Below are 25,309 nucleotides of genomic sequence, written 5' to 3' on the forward strand. Positions count from 1 at the left end.
TCTCCGGCAGGAATCTGCAGTGAGGCTCCCACCACGCCAAGGCGTTTTTAAAGCGTCTCGCTGCAAGCCTGCCTCGGGGTTTGGGCATTTGGGGGTTTGGAGGGAGCCGCCTGGGCAGAGGGATGGATGTGGAGAGGCTGAAGCTTTCCCCGCCGGTTCCCATTTGGGAGTCGGGGCTGATCAGCAGAGCCAGAAGTTGGGAAAGTTGCCGTGCAGCTCGCTCGGGTTCGCAGGGGTTTTCCTTGCTCCTGCCCGGTGTTAATCAGAGCCGTGGGCAGGGAGCTGTGCCCGGGACGTGGGGCAGGGGGAGCCGGCAGCCTGCGTGAGCAGGAGCACAGCTGTAGGTTTGGCACAGCGAGCGCTCCTCCTGCCTTAAAACAGCCATTTCAGGCAGCCCCGCTGGGGCTGGTGACACTGGTGGCACCGGGCAGCCCCGAAACGAGGTGCTGGGGTGGCTGGGGGGGGGGCAGAGGGCACGGATGCGGGGTGAAGGCAACCAAGGGACCCCGAGCAGAGCCGCCTGCAGCTCGGGCAGAGGCTGTGCTGCTGCTGCCCGCTGGCTTCTTCTTGCTGGAGATTTCTTTTTGCAAACGGTGCAGGGAAAAGAAGCCAAGGAGCGCTGCGGGCTGGCAGAGGCCTGGGGGCACGCGGCGGGCAGGGGGGTGGCAAGGCTTTGGGGAGCCCCGCGGGGACCAGGCAGGTAGGTATGGGGACGTGTGGGGGGGCTGGCTGGGAACGGGGGTCTGTGGGGGTGAGCTGAGGGTGGGGAGGGGAAAAGGGGACGAGCACAGGGGTGACAAAAGCTGTAAGGGACTGGGTGCGTGCTCAGGAGCAGATATTGCTGGGCTATGCGGGCAGAGAGCTCACCCCTCCGACAAACTTCTGCTTCCTTGAAGCCCGTTTGAGCTTCATTTCGCATTCGGTCGGTGCCGAGGCCGTGCAGGTGCTCAGTGCCTGGCCCTTTCTAAAGGCTTGCTGCTGGGGCTGGGCTGTGGGTATCGATTCTCCCTGACCCTGGGGGGAGATCTCCGTGCACGGCTGTCGGTGGGGTCAGATTTTGTTTTGCAGTAAGCAGAATGTGAGACGGGAGTTTCTGTAAGTCTTCTCTTTTAGTGGCTTCGTGGTGAAAGCTTTCTGTAGGAATGGATCTCCTGGCTTTTGGCTGTGAGGAGGAGACTGCTGGCACTGCTGCAGAGCTGCTTCTGTGCACAGGGGAGCACAAACTCCGCTTTGGCTGCCTGGCTGCTCCCAGCAGAGGCACCGACATGGTCCTGGGTCCTTGGATGGGAGAAATGAGGGGCCAGGGGAGGAGAAAAAGAAGTTGCAGGACCCATGAGGAGGTGCTGGAGGTTCCTTGCAGCAAGTTTCCACCTGCCCTGTGGGTCAGGGGCTGGAAGGGCAGCAAACACAAATGCTTTTTGCTTGTAATGGACCACAGGTGCTGTAAATCTGTAGGTCCCAGGTGGTTCATCCAAGGGCCCTGAGTAAATGGGGTGAAATCACAGCAGCTGTTGGCAAAAGGGATGGCTCTGACCCCATGGGGCACTACAAGGCACGGTCCCAAGCGATCAGAGGGAGCTGCCAGGTACCCCAGGAGTGGTTTTACAGAAATCAAGCAAACCTGAGCAAGGATATGAGGCAGGTATGGTAAAATTATCACTAAAATATTCTGATGGGTCTAACCTCTGTGGTCAAATCACCATCGCTTATGAGAGGACGGATGTGCAGCAGGGAAACCTGCCTGGTGCTGCTGGCGGGTTGGGAGGTTAATGAAAGGGGAACCGAGGACGTACCGACAGACCTCATTTATTTGGATGTTTTCATTACATTCAGCCCAAAGAGACTATTTTAGGAAATAAATAGCAAAATGCAGGCAATAAATAGCTGGGTAAGGGGAAGAGTCCGGAGCCAGCTTTCCTCGTTAAGCTCTAGGAAACAGAAGTGGAATGGAGGAGCGCAGACAGGTGATTATGGGAAGGTTCCTCGTGCTGAGGCTGGGTTTATTTGTTATCCTTAATGATTTGGAGGTGGAAATGGATCAGAGCTCGGTGAGAGACAGAGAGCATGCCAAGGGAAAGGGCTGGATTTGCTGCTGAGCGTTTGGAGGAATGAACAGGTAAGGCTGCCACGTTTGAGCACGCCAGTGGTTCGGGCTGTGCTCGGGTCGTAACTCAGCCTGGAGCACCCCAAGCGTGTGAAAAAGGAAAAACTGGAACAAATGGGGCTTTTTTCTTGCTGGTGTGGCCAGTGGTGCTTCTGTGGGGCTCTGCCAGGAGAAGGAGGGGGGACAGGAGATGCTCTGACCCAGCAAACTGCTGCCTGTCCCGGGCACGGCGTGCTCCAGTGGTGTCCGTGGGTCTGTACCCAAACCTTGGGCATCAGACCAGGGACTCCTCCTGCTGGAGCCAGGCAGCTGCCCTGGATGGGGCCGTGGTCATGGGCACCCCCAGCGGGCTGGCTGGCTTCCCAAAGGACACAGGGAGCCCCGCTGAGCTCCCCCAGCTCCTTCCCGAGGGGACAGATCCCGTGAGATGGGTCCGGGGAGACTCGGGAAGTGCATTTGGCACAGGGAGGGAGCGAGTTATTGCCAAGTGGTTCAGGCGCGGGTCAGGGAGAGGCTGTGGGCTCACGGCGGTGCTGGAGATTATCGAGCCTGGAGGATTCGTGCTCCTGCCCGGCTGCAAATCCCCGAGCCAGGGCTCCGTCAGGTGACGGGCTTCGATATTTATTCCGGCCGTCCTTCGCGTGGCAGCGGCTGCATAATGCAACGCCCGCGCGGCGTCTCAGCCGAGCACCCGGTGAGCCCTCCAGCGCGAGGGGATTTTCATCTCTGCTGAGATCTCCCGGCTTCAAAGTCTGCAGAATTTATTTGCATCCTTCATGAGGAGGAGAGCCAGGCATACGTGTGTTTTTTTTTTTTTTTTTTTTTTATTCTTCATCCTCTCCGTTCCTCCCCTCCCCACCTGCTTTCCAGTTTATTTGGTTAGCTCAGCGTCAGCACAATGATGTGGAAATAAAGCAAAGGAGCTTCGTCGTGGCCTTATTGCATATGCATAAATGAGAGAAATAGATCACCCGGCAATCCCTAGCTAGGCTACCATTAAGGGAAATTCTCCTGTGACCTTATAAACCCTGCTTTGCAAGGGTTTGTAATGAGTCTGCAGAAATTCATTCTGGGCACAAACAAGTCATCTGAGGTCTTAGACCCCGTGAGCACAAAGTAATAATAACACTAATTTCCCACCCACTCGGGCATGTGCTCCTGGAAGGCTTGGCTGTTTTTTACAAAGCAGGTTTTTCCTTGCTGGGGCTGTCACAGCGGGTGGGAGCGAGGGTGAGCGGCTGCGTCCCCACCTTGGAGAGCCTCGTGGAGCCTTCCCCTGGTGGGGCTGGGGGCTGTGGGGTTGTAACTCTGCTCCAGCAGCTGCTCGGCTCCTCACCTCATCGTGAGGCTGCACCCATCCCTTCCTCCACGCACATCTGACCCTGAGAGCAGAGATAGCCCAGGTCTGAGCAGGAGGGATGGACTGATAAAAAATCCTGCAACATTCCGTGTTCAGCCTCAAGATTATATATTTTAACTTTTTGCTGGAAACCAGGGCGGTTTTGGTTCAGTGGCAGAAGCTGACGTTTCTCTGAAGAATGCGCTGCCTTTTGGTGCAGTGGGTTTATTTTTTGTAGTGCTCCCTGGCCCTGCTCAGAGCCAGAGGCATGGCAAGGCGAGTTGGCACCGATGCTTAGGTCCGTGGTGGGATGTGCGCTGGGCATTGGCCTCGTGCTTTCCTCATGTAGATGATAATGAAGAAGGAAATTGGAGTGTGTGAAGGCATTGCTCTGCATGTGGCTCATCCAGGGCACAGTGGTGGGGTTGGGGAGTACCGGAGCTCCTGGCAGAGCACGGGGCCGCTAGGACGTGTTTGTGTTTCTCTGAACCCAGTGCTCACCCACCAGCTGTTACACATGCCAAAGCTTCATTTTTCATCCCAAACCAAGTTCATCAAACTGTGCTTTACTCCCCTTGTACTCACTACTTGCCCTCGATCTGTTCTTTGCTCTCCTCTCCTTCCCCATTTTGCTCCACCTCGGGTGTGATCCGCTAACATCTGGCGTTGAAGGGCTGTGTGTGTGCACGGACAGCGCTGAGAGCAGGCTATCACATCTCTTTTTAGGCTGAAAAATGTTTGGGGCAGAGACTGTGCTAACGTTCACAGAGCATCTGGTCCTCTCCAGGTCCAATTCATCACTGTCTTGCAGTTTGCATTATTGTTCACACCAAGGGAAAGTGGGTGTGAAGCTGGAATAATAATGTTTCACACTTGCTTTGCATTGGTTTTGATACACAACAGCATTTTAACCTATCGGGAAAGGCAGAAAGCAACCGAGGAGACGGTGAAACTAGAAATTGAGGAGAAGCCTACAAATAAGGAGTTAATTACCTCTAGTGAAAGAAATACCCCTGGGGTCAACTCTGTACCAATGGCAAATGTAAAGTCAAGGTGGGATTTTTATATTTGAATGTAAGGGTTCAGGTTGTGCAGGAATTGGTGGGTCTGTGCATACGAGCAGGGCTCTGTAATGGTTCTCCTGACTTCTACCTGCCATAAATCTTAAAACCCCACCTCGAGCATCAGTGGGGAGCAGCGATGTTCTCCTGAGTCAGCAGAGAGCCCTGAGTGATGTCTCTGTAGCGTGATGTGCCCTGCTCATTACAAAAGGCACTGATGGGGACACTAGCCATTAAATGTTGTGGTTTCTAGTCAGTGTTGTAATCTCGTTAATGAAACCTAATGACAAATAAAAAAGAAGGAAAAAAAAAAAGAAAAAAAAAAAAGAAAGAATTTAATGCTACTTGGCGTGTCTGAAGTTGTGTGCTCGAGAACCGGTGCCTCTTGGTGTTAGGATGGTTGGGCTTCCCAGGAGTCTTTCAAGTAACATGTCTTTCGCTGATTTGGACTGACGTGCCTTTTGTTCTGTTCCTGCTGGGTGTTAAACAAGATTTAAGTCTCCTCAGTCCCTATTTAGTTGTTGAAGAACATCGCAGCCAACACAAACGCAAACAGAACTGTCTGGTTGTTTGTTTATGCAACAGATCATTAGAAAGTCTGTAGGAAAAAAAAATGTTCTGGTCTGTTAGATAATTAATCTGCATTTTAAGAATTGTCTAAAGACATATTTGCAAGCTAGTCCATTGAGCTGCTGTTATCTAGTCAATAATCCCCATATTTAATAGTCCCTAAGAATGTATTTCCATAATGTGCTGCAAACAGTTGAGAAATCTGCATCCTTTTTGTCTTAAGATGTCAGCGCTCGCACATTTCCTATGACAAATTTTTTTCCCGACGATTGGTGGAAAAATCCAGGCGTGTTAGCTTCCAACTGGTAGGGCTGAGAAGAGGGAGAGAGGAGGCTTCTTAAAGCAAAACCCGGCTCCGTGTGCCCTTGAAAATGGAGGGAGTTTGGGATTTTCATCTGGTGTTGGGTGCCGGAGCCCTGGCGGTGCTGCCCAAAATGTCCTGGTGGGTTTGGGGTGTGGGTGGGGGATTTTGGAGGTCTTTCCTTGACCCACGGGTGTCAGAGCAGCAGGGGCTGTAGGTGCAGGTATGAATGCTTTGCTTTAGGAACACAAAGCGTGGTTTGGGACCCAGCCTGCCAAATGAGCTCCCTCGTTTTGCTTTGGGCCCTGACAGCGATGAAATTCGCTCTTGGTATTGGAGCAGGCTCTGGGTTTGGGGTTTGTGCGGCACAACCCATGAAGCTGCGCTCAGGTGATGAGCGTGAGGGTTTTTGAGCAAGGGCGTGAAGTTTAGTGGAGTTATCAGTTGTTTATTGTAGGGTAGAAAGGGTAAATGTGCAGACAACTCAGTGTGTGGCTGGCATGTGATAATTTACTAATCCCCGTTAACGAGAGCAGGGAGTAAAACCCACACTTGGAGAGAGGAACCCCTGGGAGCTGCCGCGTCAAGGTGAGAAGCTGGAGCTTAATTTCATTATCTTATCACTAACTGGCTGGTCCTACGCCGTGGTGTGAATTCTCGGGGAGTGTTGGAGCTATCTTTGGCAGCCCAAGTAAAGAAATAATGAATCCAAGTCAGGAGAGCATTGTGTGCAGTTCTGGTATCTGTACTTTAAAAATGATGTTGGCAAACTGGTGAGAGATAAGAGAAGAACTACAAGGATGATTTGAGGTCTGTAAAGCATGCTGGAGAGAGAGGCTGCAGCTCAATCTGTGTCTTTTAATGAAGAGAAGGTTAAGGGGGGATTTGATTGCTGTCTGTAAATACTTAACCAGGGCAGGAGGCTCCACGAGCCGAAGGTTCAAAGGCAGGACACGGTTCTGTGGCTGGATGCTCGGGATAAATCAATTCAGATGAAGAAAAACAAAGGCCTGTTTTATTTTTGTACTGCTTTATCGTTAGGCACAGGGGCGAATTACCTGTGACTTTGGGATATTTGGTGTTTTTAAATTGAAATGATACATCTGCAGGAGCTGCGTTGGGTCAGCAGCATGCTGTGGTGGCTTGCTTTGGGAAAACTCAGCAGGAGTAAATAACAAATAAAACAAGGTTTTCAAAGTGGTTGTTTTTGGCCTTCAAATCTTTTAATTAATTTTTTCTTATTTTTTAAGGCAGAAAGCCACACGCACCAGGGAACGGGGCTGTAGCTTGGAGGAGATGGGGGTGGTGTCAGCAGAGCCTGTTTCTGGGATTTGGCCAGAAGCTGTGGCATTATTAACAGGGTGCTGCTGGGTCCGGGCACGTGCCGACCTTCTGTTATATGGTCAGCGATGTGCAGCAGGCACCCCTGGTTTCTTGTGCTCAGGGGTAACACTCTTCCCCTGCTGGGCCCTGGTTTTCCATCCCAGCAGCTGCTGTGTGGACATCTGCAGGGTGGGTGATGAGGTTGTGATTTTGGGTGGCAGCATCCCAATTTTTTCCTATCGATGTTTCATACCGGTGCATTGAAGCAAATGAAATCAGGATTCATCTGTACGAGGGAGGGATTGCCATTTGTAAAGCCACGTTTTGCTTAAGTTAGTAATATTGTAGCTGTTAATTGAGTGTTCATTGATTGCCTGTCGGTGTCTGGATGTAACCTGGTACTCCCCTTTCCGAGGGGTGCCACTGATAAACCAGCACCGCTGCTCTCGCACCGCGTGGCTGTCTCGGCTGTTCGTATTTTTCCCCCCCAGTGATTCCATTTTACCAGCAGTATAATTAGTATCATCTCCTCCTCTTTGGAGGCATCTCAGCCTGCGTGCCAGCCTTGTTCTCTCGCAAGTACCTTTAATGCACCTAATACTTCAAGGCTTTTAAGTGGCCTGAAACGAGAATTTAACCAGGGGATGCGTTTGAACGCGGTCCAGGAGCTGTTGTCTGGGAGGATTTAGGGGCCTGGTTTCCCCAGAAATTGCTTCATCCGTTAGAGGTTCTTTGTTGCTGAAGGTTCAATTATGGGAGTAAATAGTGCTTTACGGGGGAAAAAGAAAAACCAAAGCCTAGCATCACCCCGCTGCCGTGCGGGGAGGCGGCGGCAGGAGAGCTGCGGGGTTTGATGTAGCTCCCGGACCCACGAGTCCTTGAGTGCTTCTGTAACACGAGGCGAGGAGCTGGCAGCACATCCCAGTAATCCCCTGCACTCAGCGATGCTCCTCTTCTGTATCCACTGCGTGATCTGATGCGTCCGAAATAATTGCATTTTTTTTTTTTGCAAAGAATGAGACTCGCGGCGTGACGCGGGGCCGGCGCCGTGGTTTTGCATATTCAATTTCTTCGGCCAGAATTTGCAGGAAATCTTCAAGATTTGCAAGGAGCTTTTCTGAAGCTACTGGCTGGTCTTTAAGATCTTTCTGCTGCGTGCTTGGTGGACTCGAGCACTTGGGAAAGATTAATTAACCCTAGGTGAGAAACTGTGATTTAACATTTATATAGGGGGGGAGCGAAATTAATATTCCTGCTGCCACGCTGAGTATGTTTAAACTTCTGCTTTTGGCTTGTCTGACTTGGAATAGCTTCTAACTAGTACAAATGATAGAACAATTTATTTTGGATGATGAGTTATGAGAATATTGCTCATACACCCAGAACACGACATTTTCAATCACATCTTCATTGCATTGGTAAAGGGGGAAAAAAAAATGATTTTCGTATCTTGACATGTTTATCCTTTGGAGACTGAGTCAATTATCGTATTGTAGAAGAATTCGCTCTATAGCTCTCAGGTCTCTGGGAATATCACCGTGTCAGGAGGGAGATCCTGCAGGTTTTATTCCAGCTGTTGCAAAATGGGAAGGATGGTGTGAGTTAAGCGATCCCTCCAGGTGACACCCAGGAATAGGAAAACGACTTTATGAAAGTGTGGTGCTGGAAGATAGGAGTTAGAGCCCGTTCAGTTCGGTGGAAAAGCTGTCATGAGGCAGCAGATCTGTCCTCAAATGCTCTTCTGGTTCCGACTGCTTTAATTTCGTGACTGGAGCCACGCAGACAAAGTCTGAGAGGGGCTGGGAGTTACCTGCCCAGCGTCTCTGTGGATTTATCACCACACTGCGAGCAGCGGGCCCTGAAAACAGGGGGGGCTCTGGCCAACCTGGGCTCCTGGGGACCTTGTCGTAAGCTCTGAGCAATGGTCCCATTGCTGCCAGGTGGCGCTGAGAGTCCCCGTGCGCTCCCTGCTTGCTTTCCTTCCCTCTCCAGCCCCGACTTTGGGGTACAGGTCCATAGTCTCCTAAATCCCTCACCACAGAGATGCTGTTCCTTCAGCATCTCTTTGTATTGCGCTGAGCTTTTGGTCTCTTGCTTTTGGGCTTCCTCTGGAGGCTCAGGGAGTGGGTAGAGATGCTGGAAAATGCTGGGAAGGGGCTGTTCGTGTGGGGCATTCCCATCACTGTCTCGTGGTGTTGCAAAAAGATGAGCGAGTTCAGCCCAGCTATTGATCGGTGTCCTCGGAGAACAGCTCCTCGGGCTTGGACTGCCAAGCACGAGCGCTGCCGCCTCCCAAAATGCCTTTGAAAGAGCAAAAGGGGTTAGGAAGGAGTGATGTATTCAGCCTCGTTCATCTTTCATGCCCAGGGGGAGCTGTGATGCCCATCTCCTGCCTGCTGTGGGGTTGTGCCCCGGCTCCAGCTCCCTTTTGGACGGTGCCGGGGCAGCACGGTGCAGCTTTAAACTTCCCTCTAGGGCTGCAGGAAGCAGAAAGTTATCCTCCAGCAGCTTGTTAAAACAAAGCTTGGGATTCTCTTACAAACTCTTGAGCTGGGGATCTGGGGCTTTTAGAAATCATGAGACGAATGATCAAATCAGCTTTGGCTTAAAGCTCTTTGTAGCCCTTATCTGAGGTAATTGATGGAATTTGTGTGTTGCCAGTAGTGGTCCGCAGGGTTCATCCTGCTTCAAATTTCAGCAATTTGGGTTCTTCTCCATGTGCTGGCTGTTCAGTGGGGAGCTCCGCGGAGGAAAGCCCATCCTCGCCTCGCCCTGCATGCAAAGCGCGGACGAGATTGCGCTCCCAGTGTGCGGCAGATAAAGGCGAGGCGATGCCACGGGAGGCAGAAATCCTGTTCTGAAAGCACAACCCAGCTCCGCTCTCTCCTTGGCGGTATGTTGAGCAAATCTCCAGCCAAAAATCTCCGAGCCCATTTTGCAGACGCTGGTGTTAATGCAGCCGATGCGCTCCGTTTGCTTCCATAAGTGCAGCTCTTAAAGCCATCACGTACGGCCGAGAGAGTTGCTGCCCCGCATCCCTTTGGGATGGCGACGTCCAGAAGGGTTTTCCAGGACAGTGGAGGCGATGGTTGGGTTGTTTCTGTGTCTCCGTGCAGATGTTGGGACTGGAAAGTCCCCGTTCCCAAGCTGGTGTGTGTAACAGCTCTCCAGGTGAAATGCTCGAGCCGCAGTTACACAGATGGAAGTTTTGAGCTATATGCCTTGGCTCAAGTGCTCCTGTTTCTGTAGGTTTGTTTACGTGGAGGCTTTGTGCTGGCTTTTGATTTTCCCATTATTGAGGTTGTTATGTTTTTATAGCTTTGCATTACTCACTGGTTCCTTTTATTCCTTTCAAGTTTGCCAGCCATGACTAATGAAGAGTTTTGCTGCAGCCCTTTTCTGGAGTGGAGGCTCCAGCTGGGTGAAGGGGAGCCTCCTGCTTTCCACCACCCGAATTTGGCACCGAGAAGCTGGTGGGGGTCCAAGGAAACATGCTGCCTCTTCCTGGGGCAGTTGCAATAGCGTTTATTTTATTACCAGGGTGCATGCGTTTACCAAACCAGTAAATAAATGATTCTTTTTACTGCTTAACTTTTTTTTCAAGTGAAAATCTGAAGCAGTGAGCGTGTAAGCAACTGGCCTGGCTTTGTGGTGTGAGTGTCCCTGCGTGTTTTCCCAGCTCCAGTGTAGCCAGCGACCTGTTTGGGCTCATTTGTTGCAAACACTGCTGGTGTTTTCTGTTTGTCAATGGCCACAGTCACGAGCACTGGCCCGAAACATCTCAGCAAGGTCAAATGCAGCAACTTACACCTGTGCTGGGGACAGCTGAGTTATTTCTGCTTGACTGCAGGGTTGGTGCCATCATTTTTGTCTTCTCTCAGCCTTTTTCATGCAAGGCTTTATCTTCCACGCTGAGAAGCCTAGCAAGTGACCTGGAGGCTGTTGTGCCTTCTGTTTGGGTCAAGTCCCCACACCCCCACCTCCTGCAGGTCGGACTGGTAATTTCTTTGCATTTTCAGAGTCAGACGGCACTGGGAACCCTCCTGGGGAGGGGAGAGGATGTGAGCAAGAAAAAAAGTTGAGCTGATGTGCCCCCAGAGGACTGACCGCTTTGCAGTAGGGGCACCTCGAGCAGTTGGGTATTTTCTCTCAGTCCCAGGACACTGAGGAGTTAGGATGGAGATAGGAGAGAAGGGAGCAAAAGGAGGAGTGCTGCCAGCAGTGGGGTTTTTGCTCGGTGTTGCTGCTTGCAGAGGGTTAGCAAGGAGATGTGGAACACGGCTGTGCCATGGCACTGCCCGCGGTGCATTGCTGCAAACAACTGCCCACCTTTAGGTGAGGGTGTTACCGTTCCCCTTTTCTTCACCAAGTCCTGGAGTTATCCTCCAGGAAAAAATGAAAACCCCGGGGCAATTCGAGAGCTGATTGAGCACCCCCTGACCCTGCTCATCCCCCAGACCTGCCGTGCCGCCCGCTGCGAGCATGAAGTCACCGCTCTGCAATGACATCCCTGTGCATGTTTCCTCTGCCAGCCCTCGGCTAATTTTATTTCATTTTCCCCCCCGTACATCCTTCTCCCTTTCTCACATACAGCCTGTCGAACCAGAGCTGCATAATAGACTTTTAAAGGCCACTTAACGATGCAAACTTAAAAGCGCAGGGAAGGCATGGTGAGACAGAGCAGAGGAGCTGGCGCAGGGACAGGGGAGATACCAGGCTCATCTCTGATCTCTGAGAGCCTCCTGCAGAGCAGGTGAGTGTGGGAGGGCCCCACGAGAGCAGGTGATAAACTGTGCCTGGGAGGGCTGTGATTACTGCTCCGCATCCGCACCGTGCTCGCCCCAGGGGCCCCGCGCATCCATTCCCTGCTCTGGCTTTCCCAGCTCTCCTTTAATTAGGAGGGCTGTGGTTGTCGCGAGCAGCCCGGAGAGCAGCCTTTCTCTCTGCTGCTTTTCAAGACCCAGGCACGCTGAAAAATGCGGGGCCAAGTGCCTGTTTTGAAGGCTGAGAGGTTTGGGAGGGAGGGAAAAGAAGGGATATCCGCAGGGAGGGCTCGGTGGTGCACGACAGTCGGTGTCACCGTGCAATCCTGCTCACTCCTGCTTGTGCAAGCAGCCCCTAAGGTCATGGCTCAGGGAATTGCGATGCTTTCTGTGTCTTTTCTGAATGGGGAAGCTCTTCTGACATGGGACATGAATCCCTGAGCTGTGTGGGCAAAGCTGTCCCATGGCTGTGGTGCACCTACGGAGCGCTCCGAGCACCGGCACAGGGTCTGGTCCTGTGGGATCCCAGCACAAAGGGGTAAATGGCTGGAAAAAAATGAATTTGGTGCTGGAAAGCGTCTATGGAGTTCAGCCTTATAATGGTGGACAAGCTGGCTTTGTGACCACCTGTGGTAGGATGTGGAGTCACGGCATTTTTAGGGTCTTGAGTTAGCGTGAGGCGGTGTTAGGAACAGCAAGTGCTGCGGGTAGATCCATTTCAGTTTGGCATTTCACTCCATCTTCCAAAAATACTGTGTTTATATATTTAAAAAGGGAGTTGTCTTTGCGAGAATTTGCATCTCTCTGACCCAATGTCACCCTCGTCAGCTGTGAATAATCTGGGATGTAGAAACAGGTAGCTTCGGACAGGCACGTGGCACCTTAATTTTTAATAAAAATTTCAAATATTTCAAATATTTCCTTTTTTTTTTTTTAAAAAAAGTGGAAAACAGATTGAGATGACTTTTTTTAGCTGAAGGAAGCTGTTGACTTGTATACTTGGATGCTCCCACTGAGATGCCTAGCTTTTGAGTTTTAATTCAGTGCACATTTTTCTTCACTTTCTTGCCGGTTTTTGTACTGAACTTTGCCCTGTGGGTGGAACCGGTGTTAGCCTCGTTAAAGCATCTAAAAGCTCTAATTATTGGAGAAATGGCTTTCGGTGGATGGGAATCATCAAGCCAGCTGCTGTGTATATGTTGGCTATTTTTTTTTTCCCTAGGTGTGGATGTGCCTACTTAATTTAAACAACAGGGAGCGTGCAAGTGTGGTGTGATCGGTGTCTGCATTGCCTGGTCGAGCAGAGTGAGGGGTGTGAGAGCTCGTGTCATGCATTATTCCAGTCCAAGAGAGCTCAGAATTGTTTTGTGTTTGGGGCATTGTTATTTTGCATCAGAACTGAAGTAACAATGGAATATTTTTAAAAGGCACAGGGTAACGTGGAGCCTCCGGGAGCAGTTAGTCAGTGAATATGAAAAGGCACCGGCCCTAATGATGACAGGGGAAAGTTCTTTATGGGATCTGGGAGCAGAAGGCAGGGAAAAAATGGATACAGCCTGCAGAGGCACAGGATGGAATTCATCAGGGGAGCAGGGCTGGCAAATAATTGCATATGCAGTTGTTAACGTCGCGGATGATGGGTTAGGGCTGGCTGCCCCATCCTTCTTGGGCAAAGTGTGTGTGAGAAGGAGAAGGAAGGTTGTGAGAACTAAAGGAAGATAAAGAAGTGACATGATGGGGGTAGGAATGTTAGAGTGTAGCCTACAAGAATGAAAAAGAGGAGGAGGAAAGGTGGTGTTAAGGAGGAGGAGTGCTGCAGAGATGTGCTGAGGGCTTGTCCTTGCTCCCTCTGAGGCCCGTAGGGGATGTGGGTGCAGTTGTGGGTCCTGGGCCTGAACTACAGACCGTGTTGAACCAGTAACACCATTTTCAGAGCTGGGCGTACGCAGGAGGCAGGGGATCAGAGCTGGGCAGACAGGGAAAACCTCCGGGTGTAAGGGAGGTGCTGGGAGCAGAAGGGCTGCTCGGCGGTCCTGCTTTAGCAACAGCAGTGAGATTTACTGCCTGCTGTGCATCGTGGCTACTCGGAGAGCTTTGCTTCTCCTGCATTCCCTTCCCACCGTGCTCCTGTCTTTCCCCATCTATTTCTTTGGTAAAATCCCAGCCCGTGTTGCCCTGGCCCTGCCTGGCGGTCGCTGGGTCCCAGCTGTCTGGCACGGTGCTGCTTCGCTCTCCTCCTGCCTTCCCGAGGCCACCAGGCAGCGTTTCAAAGTTGGGAGATTGAGGCTGAACTCCGCTGTCCACAGTCAAAGCGTGAAAATAACCCTTTGGCAGCAGCATCTCCGGAGGCAATTAGCTCGGCTGGACAGAAACTGCCCCCTCTGGGCTCCTGGACCTCAGCACCGGGCTCTGGCGTGGTCAGCGTGTAAGGAAAAACGAGGCCATTGCCTTTGGAGAGAGGCTGTTTGTAACTGCTTCCATCTTGCTCGCCAGTTTGAGACCTTAATGCCCAGAGCTCCCATTTGTGCTCTTGCTTGAGCCCTGCCATATGCATGGGCTGGGATGGCAACGCAGCGAGAGCAAATTTCCGAGCTGGGCTCGCGGAGGGCAGCTGAAATCAGATGGCCCATCAGTGCTGCTCTGTAATGTTTGATTTATTAAAGCATGGAAACCTGCGGCCATCTCGGCACTGAACACATGCCCGCAGGACTCCACGAGAAACAAGCTCAAAGCAAGGGAATGAAATCTTCTCAACAGCATAAATTGCAGCAAGAAAAACTGAGGCTGGACATCATCAGGTAACGCCGCCGAACAGTGGAAAGAGCAAAGCACTAAAACAGATTGCTAAGGGAGTTTGGGGAGTTCCTGCCACTGGGGATTTTAAGGAACAGGTTAGACAAATGGCAGGTGGGCTGGCGGAGCTCTTCCTTCCCTCCCTGGGTCTGAACTCGTCCCCCGTGATTCCTGCCAATGCAAATGGGACCAAACTTTGCATAAGAAACCATTATCAGCACCTCTGCAGCCTGCCTTGCGCACGCTGCTGGGGTTCTGCTCCCCGTGGCGTGCAGCCCTTTATTTTCAGGCAGGCTTTATGGAAATTGGGCCGGGTGGTGTATGGAAATGTCGCACCTTGAGACTTTCAGCACCTCTGGAAGGGTAAAAAAAAGTTCGGAAAATTAAATATTTCTGTCAAAAGCATGATAAATCTTTTGCTGTTTGGGAAGGTGAGAAATTAAAATTGCAAAGCAGGGAGCGAGCCAGCGTGCGCGGAGGGGCTGGCTGGGGCTCCTGGCTTCAGAGAGGCTGTGCGAGGGAATCAGCGGGGAGACGGAGCTGAGCCGTGCTCGGAGGTCCTCGCGGGCACGGGGGGGATAGCAGCGAGCTCTCACCGTGCAGCGCTGAGCCTGCTTGTGTCTACAGCTATTGGAGTGCCTTACAAGTGTTTTCCCTGATGTTTGCAGCGCTACGATACGGGAGTGCTGAGAAGACTGGGGGGCATGTACGTGTGTGCTTTGGCTGTCTGTTTTAATCTGCAAAATCTCCGCAAAGAGAAGTTGGGGAGTGAGGTGAGCAGCGGGTTACAGATGAAAATCCAATTTACAAATATATGAGCAGGGGGAGAGGAGAAGAGGAGGAGCGCGTGGGTCTCCCGGTGATCCGCTGAGCGCCGTAATGTGCCGCGAAGCTTACGGATCGGGCGTGCGATGGGATAACTTGTAACTCGTCCTCCCTTAGCAAGGAAAATCACAGGGTGTTTTATTTGGTCTGGAGAGACTGCAGTCTCTGTCTTAGAGGGCTGTGTTGGCACTCTCACTGTACAAAGCACAAATTATGTCCTCCCTGTGTAAGAAAACCGCTCTTGTTCAGCCTTTTCTGGTCTGCTGGATCCCTAAGGCCAGGTTTTGCTATATAAAGCAGAAGACATCGTTGTGTTTTATTTCAGACTGAAGTACGTTCTTGGGGAGAGAGCTGACGTGTTAACCTGACAAGCATCCTTACTGCCATCGTGTTCAGTTGCATGTCTGGACATTCACACGGGGGAAAAAACCTTTGGAACAATGGGGTGACAGTTCTGGGGCTGCAGTGAGGAGCAGAGCTCTTGGGGACAGGGTGCAGGCAGCGTGGTGTCCCCATTTCACCAGGGATGGAGCAGTCCAGAGGCACCCCAGGACACTTCCAGCAGGTGCCAGGAGCCAGTTCTGTGTTCCCAGGGGTCTCACCCTTTTCCTGCTCAGCTTCGGGGGCTGAGCTTATCCTGCAGAGGGTCTGGGGACCCCTTGGCTGTGTCCCCAACACTGGTGGGGATGGAGCAGGGTGCCAGGCTGCAGCCCCATCCCTCCCCTGAAGCGTGGCCCTGGCAGCTCCAGCGCCTCCGTTACTCTGGCAACTAACTGCGATCAGGCAGCACCAGGCAGCTGAATTCAGCCCCTTGTTCCAGGAAAAATGCTCTCATTGAAGCCGAGCCCCAGCAAAACCCTCCTGCCTTTCTGCCGAATGGCACCGACATCCCTGTGTGCGCCCAGGAGCGCGCGCGGGGCTGGGGAGCCGCTCGCCCCATGCCACGTTCCTGGAATTTGGAGGTGGCCAAGTCCCAGGGAACCAGAAAAGGAGGAGAAGGGTGAAAAAGAGCCCGGGCATGGACAGGGGAGGGAAGATGAGGGAGAGCTGTCACCGAGATAGAGGGCACGACGTGTGCAAGAGCTGGAAATCGTGCCCCTGTCCCGCGGGAATAAAGGAGGTCTTGCAAAGCGCTCGCTCCTCTCTCTGCCTGCCCGTTTGTCAGCTTGAAACGGTAACAAAGGCACTGGTGGCACTGGGGATGTGCTGCTTCTCTGGGATTGAAGGAGCTGCCCAGAATGATAATTGGGTCTTTTTTTCATTTTTTTAAGAAGCTAACAGGCTACTGCACAAAGTAATTAACTGGACAGATGGATACAGCAGAATTTGTAAACGTCGACAGCGACAATAAGGCACATTTTTTATAAAGGCCTTGTGTCAGCAAAAGGGCTCCAAGTTCGGGCTGGCTTTCAGGAAGCCAGCTAAAATAAATGAGACTTTTAAAAATTAATAATCTTAATAGCTACATAGGATGCAGGTGTCTGGTGATGGCTGCAGGGATAGCCAGAAGATGGAGGGGAGAGCAAACAGGCCAGGATTTCGGTGTACCTTCTTGCTCGTGTCTGTGTTTTGTTTTGCCTATGGAGACATCCCTCCTTTGTGCACGGAAAGGGGTCGTTCCCCACCAAATGTAGGAGAGGACTGAAAAAATAGAGTTGCTGCAGTACCAAGCCTAATGGATGTGTTTCAGATTGTCACCTGTGCTCTGCCACTGTCAGGTCTATTCCCGTAAGAAATGATCAAAATGCTCCATGTGCCCCTTCTGTGCACCTCCCACATGTGCCCCTCTGCCCTTTTACATGCAAGTCTGGGGCTTTTCCCCTGCAAAGGGTCCATCTCTTTAATCCTTGCCATTTTCTGGCCTCCCGTGGCAGTGAGCTCCATGGGTTTAGTTAAGCGTGGGTGTTTTATTTTCCCTTTGTGTTTCAGAACTGCTGGTCATTGCCTACAGCAGTGGCCTCCCACTTGACGGGCTGTCAACGTGTTACCAAAGGCACATAAAAGAGTAAGCGGAGGGCAGGGCTGCTGGCAAACAGCTCATGCAGAGCTTGCTTGGGCAGTGCTGGACCAGGCAGCACCCTGCAATTAGTCTGTGCTGGTGGTGGCTGCAGCAGGTTATTGGCCCTGTACCGATGTCAATCAGTCCGGCGAGCTTTGAAGGATGCCATCCTCCAGCATCAGCGTCCCAGGAGACGTGTTAAAAGTTAGGTGAGAAACCCATTTTCCCTGACAGCTCACTGTGTATCGTAAGAACATCCATCCTCCGGATGAAATATTGTAGACACAGGGGAAGAAACCTGTTGGAAATGTGTCCCTGGGAACACAGACAGCAAACAGGCTCTCGGGTTTATTGACATCTCCAGCCCTGATTTTTATATTTTAGCACTTGCTGCTTTGGCCCTGGAGCTCCCCTTCCATGTCTCACAGTGCTGATGCTGAGGGATGGCTGCTGAAGGGACATCCCAGAGCCCTGGGATGTGTTCCCCATACCCTGAGGGACGTAACGGGGCAGCTGGTTTGTGTTTTAGCAGCATAAATGTGTGTCCTGCGTGGCTGGAGTAGCGTGGGTTACAGTAACGCCACAGTGAGCCCAGTTGCTGCGAAGATTTTGATGCTGGAAAGCAAAAACCCAAAGCAAACATCTCCCTGCTTAGCACAGGATCTTCCTTTGCTTTAATTAGCAGGCAGGGACTGGGACAAGTTGTACCCACTGGGGAAGCAGGGGGATAGGGGGAAGGAAACCACTAAAATCTGGCTTTCTATTAGCGTGGCAGGCTTTATTAGAGAGAGGGCGAGAGCAGCACCGGAGGCAGGCGGTGTGCGGTGCCTGCTGAATCCGTAATGACCCCTCCTCCAGCTGCAGCACCCCAGTAAGGGGGATGCAAAGCATTTAACAGATCAAACACTGCCAGGGAAACAGGGCAGAGCAGTGGGGGAAGCTCGCCTAAAAGAGGCTCGGCTAATCAAGGTAACTGATTTATGGGATTGTGATTACAGCTTTCGATATGCTGATGACAGAAGCACCTTTCCTGGGGTTTGTGCTTCTGGTTTCCTTTTTCTCCTCCTTGTAGAGGTGCCCTGCTGTTCCCCCCCCTGAAAAGAAGTTCATAATTCACTGCTGAAAGTGGATTGTTTTGATTAATTGATCTGAGAAGGATTTTTAAAAGTTGCATTGGAAAAGAGTTTGTTTTTCCTCTTTTTTTGCTAAGAAAGTCCCATCACCTCTGCAGAAGGGGGGGAAAAAAAAAGAAAAAGAATGACTTCCTGGGTTTTGGATGTGAAAACTTGAATTAGCGAGTGCCCGAAGCTGCAAAGACCAAGGATTATGCAGTTGGAATTTATTTATTTTGGAAAGGTTTGAAGTCTTTCTGGTGCTGGATGTGGCAAAGGCTAGGCATAATTCCCCCTCAGGACAGGTTAATCCGTTTTTCTTTGCAACTTCTTCCAAATCTTCTTCTGCTTTGGTTGGAGAGCAGGTCTAAGAGTGGGCATGGCAATTCTATCATCTTCTGAAACAATCCATAAATTTTGATGGTGATCTCAGTTTCTAGAAACCAAACTTCAGCAACCCCCTTTCAGAGGGGCCACTAGGCTCTCTGTGGGCTACAGACAAAGGACCCAGCATACCGAAATCTTTTCCAGCCTTGGTAGTAAAGCCAGCTTTACAACAAATTGCAAGTTGTGGATGAATTGTCTGCAATTAGTCTAACTGCTCATGCTCTTCTTATGGGAAAAGCCTCTAGTCATTTCTGAGTGGCTTTACTGTTAAAAGATGATGCAAACAGGTAAAATCCCATTTATCTGGAGGCTCTTTCCTAGGACTGCTGTGAGCACGAGAGTTGTGCATCCACTGGGTTTTTGTGGTCTGTGCCAAATCGTTCAGGTCGCTGATTCATAAGAGAGAAAAGACTCCTGACTTGAGCATAACAGCTCTGCTGCAAACTGCTTTCATTCATTACGGTTGGGTAATTACTAGGCCCTTTTTCACACCTGCAGGAGCTGCTGTAAGGCAGGGAGCAGGGGCAGGACAGGAGCCTTTCTGCACACACAGCACCCTCGGTGGGATGCTTTGTGCGCAGCACTGGGCTCTTTCTTGCACTTCTGCCAATCGCTGCACCTTCTGCCAGCAGCAGATAGATGGAAAGGAATGGAAATATTTGCAGTGAGTCAGTGACAGCATCTGGAATAAACCTGCGATGCTTTTCCTGGTGGAGGATTTGGAGGAGAGCAGCCCAGCAGCAAGGAAGGGCCAGGCTGGGCATCAGCGCTCAGGCAGAGAGGAGCGGTTCCGAGCTCTTATCAGAGGAAACTTCTTCAGGCCATTAAGCGGAAGGGAAAGCAGTAATTTTTTTATATGTAAAATATATGAATCCTGTAATCAAGCAGAGTATTAGCTTGCATTAACAGCCTGGAGTAGCGCTGCGTCCGTGCATTAAGGCAATTGCCTTGCAGGTCAGGGGATCAATTGCGCCGGGGAGAGGAGGCAATTGCAGGTCACGTCCCTGCTGCTTGTCAGCCCCCTTGGCTCCTCCAATTTGTGTGTGTGCAGGGCAGGGAGGGCTGCTCATGGCCACCACGCTCAGCTCCTCGTGCAGGAGCTCTCCTGAGATGCTTGTCCCCAACGCCTTGCAGGGGAAGCTCCTCTGCCCTAATCCCAGGCTGATCTGGCTGGACATCGCCCGTGGCGTGGAGGAACCCGAATTATCCCATCTGCCTCTTGCTCGGCGTGGGCTTGAATAAACCTGGGAGAGCTGGAGGAGGCTCCAGAATGGGGAAAAATACATAACGTGGAAAAATAGTTGCTGTTTTGGAGGTGACAAACAAAAGCCATGTTCCTCCTTCTCACGGCCTCTTTTCCCTTCTGCTCTTTTTTTTTTTTTTCGTGTTCTTTCGTTTTGGTAAAAGCTTTTTTTTTTTTTCCTCCACTAACCCCTAGTAAAGGAGATGGAAACTGAGAATGTTACTTGAAGGGCTTGTGGGAAAAATTGGAAACTTCGTGGTGAGGGGGCTGAATTGCAAAAATTATCAATTTTTGGAAGAAGGCCATCCTCTTGACAAAAACTATTTGAGAAATTCTCCCCGGCTCTAGCTGCAATGTGTTTTGGCCACCATCCTGTGTAATCACAGATCATTATTTCTGAAGCACGGATGCTGCCTCGTCTCTGAAATATTGTACGTGGGGAGTGGTTGGGCAGCAGTAGAGCTGCTCTCCCCTCCTGACCCTGCAGGCAAGGTGCAATGGCTCCCCTCTAACCCCAGCATCCCACTTCTGCAGCCGGTCTGAGGACAACCTAATTTATGGGCTCCATAAAACGCTGCACGCTTTGCCTGGTGGAGATTGAGCTTTGCAAGATCCTGGGTTTGCAGGGATGCTATCCAGCTCCTTGGTCGTGCCTGCAGCACGGTGTAGCAGAGCATCATGGCTGTTGAGCTTGGTTTTGGAGGAATAAGGAGCTCTGGTCAGAGCATGGCTGTTGTCTTTCCCCACCTTGCTGCCACCTTCCTTTGTGTAAAGCTCTTGGAAAGTTTAGGAGATGATCAGAGTAAAAATGAAGTGAATTAAGGGATGTTCTGCATCATTGCTTTGAAGCAGGACTCTTCCTTCCTCCCCTCTGCCCCTTTTCCTACCATCGCTGCCTCCATCCCCAAAATCCTCGTGCTCCTGCTGTGCTCCTGTCTGTCCCCTGGTCCCCAAACGTGACCCAAGGTCAATCTGCCTGACCTGGGCTGCTGACGTTTTGCAGCAGGGCCAGAGCCTGATGGAGACATGGCTTTTCTTAGACTCTTGCTCATGGGTTGATTATGCAGTTTAAAACTCTACATCTCCTTCTATTTCTTCTCCCTGAAGCAGACAAGAGCATTTTGAAAATGTTTTGAAGTGCCAGTGACAGCAGCACAATGCCGGTATCGTTCTATTTAGTTGCTTGCTTTACCTCTCCCGCCTTCCCCCTCCCCTCAGCCTCCACTCCTCCCCGAACACCTGCCTTTTACCCAATTTAATTTTCACACCTCCTCCCGCTGCTGCTGTCCTTGCCAGTTATCTCCGTGGTTCTGCAGTGGGTGTCTCTCCCTTTTTGGAGCAATTGCCTTGGAGATTCCCGTCCCATCCCAAGCTGGCTTCCGTGAGCCCAGGAGATCCGGTCCTGGAGCTGACCCAACCACAGCCTCCCTCTGTGTCTTGGGGGAAAAGACCTCACATCCTCATCAAGAGAACACTAAAGCATGAAGTTAACTCCCAATTTGGGCTGAAGCCGTGTTGGTTTCAATATGAGTAAGTCTGTTCATCGGTGTGGTTGTGTTACTGCACCACCAACATGGGAGAGCAGCACCTTGGGTGCAGTTGGTGGCACAGCTGCTGTCCCAAAAGCACTGCCAGGGACTGCTTCCCCCAGTTGGGAAGAAGAAACCTTATTGCTATAAGACATCTTTCCAGCTCTCTTTTAAGCTTTGATGGTGAATGTAGGGAGAGTGGTTAGCATGGGTTTCCTTAGTGAGGCATAGCTGTTCCCACTCTAAGCACAATACCTTACCGTTCTCCTAAACGTGCATCTCCTCCTGATGGCAGAGCCCATCTGACAGTCACTTTAATGTATTTTCACCCTTAAAACACCCATGGGCTTTCAGTCAGACCTCCTCTTGGCTTATTTTCCTCCTTGTTCCTGCGAGCCCTGCACAGCAGCTGGAGGAGAAGTCATCTGCTCCGGCTCATACACCAGCAGAAGTGCTAACAAAGTCTCAGCTGAAGGGTCAGGCAATTGCACTTCTCCTTCCCCAAAACCAGAGCCAGAACCTCCAGGGCCCTGGGGCCTCACCAGCTGCATTTGGCGAGCGTGATCTTTATGAATCATGATGGCCAGAAAGGCGAGGGCCCAGCATGAAGCTCCAGCTCCGGTCTGAGTTTGCAGGATTGGCAGTTAAGAGGAGAGACAGAGACAATGATGTGCTCTTAACAGAGAAATCTGGAGCCATTTGATCGCAGGAACTAATGTGCCAGTAGGGATGCTTTCTGCTCCAGCCTATTTTTCAGACTGCTCTTACCTTTTAGAGCAGGCTGGGAAGGCAGAGGCAGAATAGCCGGGCTCAGAGGGGCAGTGGCTGTGCAGAAATCCTTTGCCAGAGGTTAATGGCCAACAGGCTGCTCCTCACTAGATGCGGGACCTAGTCCCCTCTAGTTTAGTGTCCAGCACAAGGCTAGTGAGGATGTGGTAACTCTTGTTGGATCCTGCTTTATCTCCTCAGAGGATTTTCCTAACTCAGCTGGGGCAAGGCTAGAAGAAATGGGAGGGAAATGTTGGCACTGCTCTGTGCGGACACGCAGAACCTCATAACCGTGATGATAAGGTACAGGTTTGTGGTACAGAAAAAGGAAAAAGCCTCAAAGCACGATGGTCACAGCAACATATCCCCAATTAAAATGGATGGCTATTCCCCAGTTACTTTTCTAAATACTGATTTTGCTCTGTCTGTAACACTTAGCACTCACGTGAAATAACGTGCTGTGATCTGGCCGTCCCTTGGAGGCATTATTCCGGAGAGAACAAGAATTTCTAATTTGCTGCTGAGGACACGGGGGCAGAGAGGGGTGGTGACACCTCCAGGGATGGCGAGGCAGGATGAGCATCCAGGCCTCCCATCTCTCTGTCACCACCTTGCCTTGTTTCTGCTAAAATCTGAGCTGGTGTAATTGCAGCAGGGCAGCTGGCCTGCGTGTCCTGAATCCTACCAGCAACACCGCTTGGATCCCTACCTAGCTGAAATCTCTGTGTGGAAGTCTGCAGCCCCATGCTGATTTATTTGATAAAGGATGCAGTCCAAGATGGTTATGAGGGACCTTGATCAAAACCACAGAGGTTATCCTAACTGTGAGGAAGAGAAGATGGTGCCTGCACAGCAGGGCTGCCTGCAGCTGGTAACCTCCCGTGTGTCTCCAAGCTGTCCTTCCCAACCGAGGAAGCAGGGAAGGGGGAAAAGTGCAATTTTTTTTTTACTAGGTTGAAAAGAAAGCAAAGTATGAATGGTCATAATTTAGTGGGCTCTTGGGTGAATTTGTATTTCGCTCTGATTATTGAGTGCATTCCCTAATTGCAGCAATAAAAAGGAATAGTCCATCTTCTAAATGCAAACGGTAGCGCTGATTGTTATTTAATTAGTTGATTCCAGTGGTCGAGGGGTGAGCTTGGAATTACAATTGCATCTTGTATTATTTCACTGCGATTGCCGAATTAATTAGGAGAACAATGGGATTCTTCATTGTTGACGTCTTAAGAACTTGTGAGAATAACTTTAAGACTGAAGGAATAATAAAAGGCCGTAATGGGTTTTTCTCCTGACACACGGGAGACAGGAGGGAACCGTAGTGCCCCCATCAGCACTTTCTTTCCCTATTGTAGAAGACGAGATGTTTACAGAGAAGTTCCTAGCCTTGCTGGGAAGAGCACCGGAGTAATTCTGCAGGAGGGAAGAATCAGCTCTGCCACTTGACAGCCATACAAGTGGCTGTGTGTGGAATAGCAATAGCCACGGCGTGCTCAGCATCGGGTGCGGGAGCACAGCCTGTCATTGGGATGACACGAGAGCGTGCAGTCCTACAAGGCGGAGGGAGGAGCACTGCATGCAACTCTCGCTTGCCAGGGTGTAATGATCACCATCACTTCATCATCCTTTCCCTCTTCCCCGTGGCTGTATTTGACTGAGGGAAGGTTGGCAGGGTACCCAGGCAGGGAAACCCAGAGAGTGATGCTCTGACGGGTGGTGCTGCTGCAGCAGGTGGCCTTGCTGCTGCATGACTTTGATTTTGTGTGGTGTCAGGGGGCATGGGGCTGCCGAAACTCCTCTTTTGCCATGCACCAAGCTCCCCTGGGCTTTCTTGCTCCTCTGCAGTCAGCCAGGCTCGCAGGAGATGTGCTGTGAAGCAATGCACAGCGGCACCATGATTGCACTGCTTGTGTGGTGTGACGGTGTCAGCCTCAGAGGACTTCTGCTAATGGGATCTGAAGACCAAGCCCCACCTGACAAGACGAGTTCAGACCAAAAAATTGCGTTGTTGCATTTTAAGTACAAAGCTTCCTCTGTGATGAGCAGACAAAAATGCATGGATGGATCATTTGGGCAAAGCCATCAGGAAGGACAAGGTAATTTAAAGTCAAACTTGAGATGCTGACGTGGGTTAATTCCTAAGTATTGTGGAAAAATAGCCCTTGGTATTCATTGTCACACAGTATAATTGAAGCTGAGAGGAGATATTTATGTGGCTTATCAGACTTTTTACGAAGTTGTAAGTGTAAAAGCATAAGTGAATAGAAAGTTATACATTCTTGTGCTGCAGGATATGACCTAACTTCTGCTTAATGAGAGCTGAGCAGAAACCTAACCTCAGGACAAGCTGTCTCTCCTCTGTCTCTGCTCTTTCTTCTTCAGCACTCAGTGCTGGCTGCTGTCAGCCCATGACAGCCAGACCAAAGGGACCACGAGGCTGACCCGGGGAGGCTGGGTCCCTGCTGGGAAGCATTATCTGCAGCTTAATGACCTGCTGGCCCTCCACCCCACAAGGTGCTGCCTTTCAAGGCATCCACCGTGGTGGTTTTGCACAACGGGGGAAGAATCAGGAACGTGTCCTGTCCTCCTTGCTGTGCTGATGAGGATGACTTGCACGTGTGTCAGAATATTGGTCCAGAGAACAAGGTCTTGTCCTCTCCCACATCCATCCAGGCGCACTGTCTGGGAACGCAGACTTGTGGCAAAGTGTGTTTTCCTAAGAGCTGCGAAAAACTGCAACAAAACAAAACAAAACCTTCCTAAAATGAAAAACAGAGAAATCTGGTAAAACTGAGGCAATTTGCAAGTATGACCATGGAAGTGGTGGGCAAGAGGCATTGAGGTTTCTCTCTGAAAATGGTAGCTTTATTGTTTTTCCTCTCTTTTTTTTTTTTTTTTTATAATTTTATTTTACTCAGAATGTTTCATATAATGGCCTTTCAGCTGGTTTATTGTGATGTAGGTTTTATTGTAGCCGACTGAGTGTTTGTGGGGATATTACAGCCTTGCAATAGAAGAAAACACAAAACAGGTTTTCTCAAAATACATGGGGGGCATTATTACGTTAAAGTAATCATCTTTCCTGACTGAACTTGCCTTCCCCTTTCGTGGGTGCTCTGCTGAGAGTTGCTCCTTTCTCATGTATGTCCTTGTATTGTCAGGATTAATTTTGCAGGGAGAGAAGTCTTCATAAGC

General features: G+C 50.8%; 1 protein-coding gene across 1 annotated transcript in view; it reads left to right on the forward strand.

The window, feature by feature from the left end:
- The first annotated feature begins 1,495 nt into the window (after window positions 1-1,495).
- The window catches only part of GRIK4 (glutamate ionotropic receptor kainate type subunit 4), a 160,656-nt gene continuing 136,842 nt past the window's right edge, over window positions 1,496-25,309 (forward strand). The window contains exon 1 of the mRNA XM_038167658.2: window positions 1,496-1,642. The gene's annotated coding sequence lies outside the window, so the exon portion shown is untranslated. The remainder of the gene's footprint in view (window positions 1,643-25,309) is intronic.

Source organism: Anas platyrhynchos, chromosome 25, assembly GCF_047663525.1.
Source record: "Anas platyrhynchos isolate ZD024472 breed Pekin duck chromosome 25, IASCAAS_PekinDuck_T2T, whole genome shotgun sequence".
Lineage (NCBI taxonomy): Eukaryota > Metazoa > Chordata > Aves > Anseriformes > Anatidae > Anas > Anas platyrhynchos.